General features: G+C 29.8%; 1 protein-coding gene across 3 annotated transcripts in view; it reads right to left on the bottom strand.

The window, feature by feature from the left end:
- The window catches only part of LOC144972353 (uncharacterized), a 395,531-nt gene that overhangs the window by 90,144 nt on the left and 302,887 nt on the right, over positions 1–2,500 (bottom strand). The gene's annotated exons all lie outside the window — the stretch shown is intronic.

Raw genomic sequence — 2,500 nt, 5'->3', positions numbered from 1 at the left:
TATATATATATATATATATATAATATATATATATATATAATAATATATATATATATATATATATCACATTAATAAATTAAGCAGCAGGCACCGGTGTAAGATAAAGAATTGAACAAGTGAGTATGAAAGGTGCTAGTCAAAGCAAGGAAGAAAATACAAGAAAATAAAAACAGTGGTTGCACGTTTGACCTGTAATCAGAAGGTCTGAGGTTCGATCCCCAGTCGAGGTAGACTGACTTTTTGGGATGGTTTTTTTTTCTTGGATTTTTCTTGCTAGCTTTTTCTAGCACCTTCCATACACACTTGTTCAGTTCTTGAGGTACGAGTATATGTTGTGTGTCTTGCAATTCATTAAATGTACTCTAACAATTCTATTTCCAAAATCGGCGGGTCATTGACCTCGTTTGTCTTTTCCAAATTGACGTCTGGCACGTTTTTTACTGCCACCAAATCGAGGCTCTCGGGTTTTCCTTGGAAATTCTATTTTTAGAACACTTACACATCCGGGGCTTCACTTATTGGGTGGTTTGGGTCTTTTCTAAAGAAAAGTTTTAATTGCCTATAGTGTGCGGTTTTAATCATTCTGTATCGTCATTATCGTTATCATCATCATCATCATTGCCTTTTTCACCCTGGGTCAGGGTACAGGCCACAGACAAACAGTTTCCATCCTTCTCTATCATCATCATCATCATCATCATCATCATCATCATCATCATCATCATCATCATCATCATCATCATCATCATCATCATCATCATTGCCTTTTTCACCCTGGGTCAAGGTACAGGCCACAGACAAACAGTTTCCATCCTTCTCTATCCTGAGCTAAACAACATTTTTGGTGTAAAATAAACATTAGCTCTCTCTTTGTCTCTCTCTCTCTCTCTCTCTCTCTCTCTCTCTCTCTCTCTCTCTCTCTCTCTCTCTTTCTCTCTGTGTGTGTGTGTGTGTGTGTGTGTGTGTGTGTTGATATCCGTTTTGGGACCTGATTTGGGGGTCTGGCATCAAAAAGTATAACAATCTTGTGGCACAACCTCGTTTTCTTCCCTCTTATCAACACTGTAGCATTGTGTGTCACCATCATCATCATCATCATCATCATCATCATCATCATCATCATCAAATGCCAGGCCTGTTGCAGACATCGGCGATCATATTTCTCCAACCACATTTGTCCTCAGATCTTCTCAACAGCTCGATTCCTGTTCCTCCTCCACCAATCCATCCGTTCAGATTGTCAATGTAATCTATCCTCTGTCTCCCTCTTCTTTTCTTCCCAGCAACTTTACCCGTAAGTACAATCTATCATGTGTCACCATAGAGAGGTTTTACAGCTTTAGCTGATGACATTTATATTAGAACAGTACAAAGTTTAGAATCGGTGTTAAAAATGTATAATTTGGATTATAAGTCAAAATACTTATAGAGCTACACTATCAAAAACAAATCTCTCTATAGATAGTATGCAGATGACGTCACTCAGGCCTTTGTTACTGTTTTTGCCATCCACGTTTGTGAGTTGTTCTCACTAAACTGAATTAACCAGACTATAAAAGTTCATGGTTACACAGAGTTTGTGTTGGTCCGTTATACTTCCGGATGGCAATGTTGTGAACTCCTTGGCCAAGCGCATTCTATCTATAGGGAATAAGATTAGCGGTCGATCGTTGAGGTTCGGAGAGCGTACTCGTTAACTCCCTATTATTATAACTTTGAACCAATATAAATAACAATGTGAAATTGAATGTAAGCTTCAGTTTAATAAATCTCATTATTTGTCCACATTATCTGTTGTCGTTAATTAAATTGAAGCTTACATTTAATTTCGCATTGTCATTTATCATATTTTGTTGTTAAATTGAATTCCTATAACTTTTCCATCAACACACTTTGTCTCACTGTAATATGTTTTGTTTTATATCACTGTAAAGAGCTTAGAGCCTGTGACAACGAGGTAAAGCGCTATATAAATGCCATTTATTATCATTATTATTATTATTATTATTATTATTATTATTATTATTATTATTATTATTATATTATTATTATATTATTACTATTATGATAATTATTATTACTACTATTATTATTATTATTATTATTTATTACTACTATTATTATTATTATTATTATATTATTATTATTATTATTATTATTATTATTTATTATTATTATTATTATTATTATTATTATTTATTATTATTATTATTATTATTATTTTATTATTTATTATTATTATTATTATATATTATATATTATTATTATTATTATTATTATTATTATTATTATTACTACTATATTATTATTATTATTATTATTATTATTATTATTATATATTATTATTATTATTATTATTATTATTATTATTATTATTATTATTATTATTATATTATTATTATTATTAGTATTTTATTATTAAATATTATTATTATTATTATTATTATTTATTATTATTATTATTATTATTATTATTATTATTATTATTATTATTATTATT

This window comes from Berghia stephanieae, chromosome 5 (assembly GCF_034508935.2).
Source record: "Berghia stephanieae isolate SIO BIC M18660-M18661 chromosome 5, UCSD_Bste_1.3, whole genome shotgun sequence".
NCBI classification, from domain to species: domain Eukaryota; kingdom Metazoa; phylum Mollusca; class Gastropoda; order Nudibranchia; family Aeolidiidae; genus Berghia; species Berghia stephanieae.
This window is presented reverse-complemented; position numbering and strand designations above follow the sequence as displayed.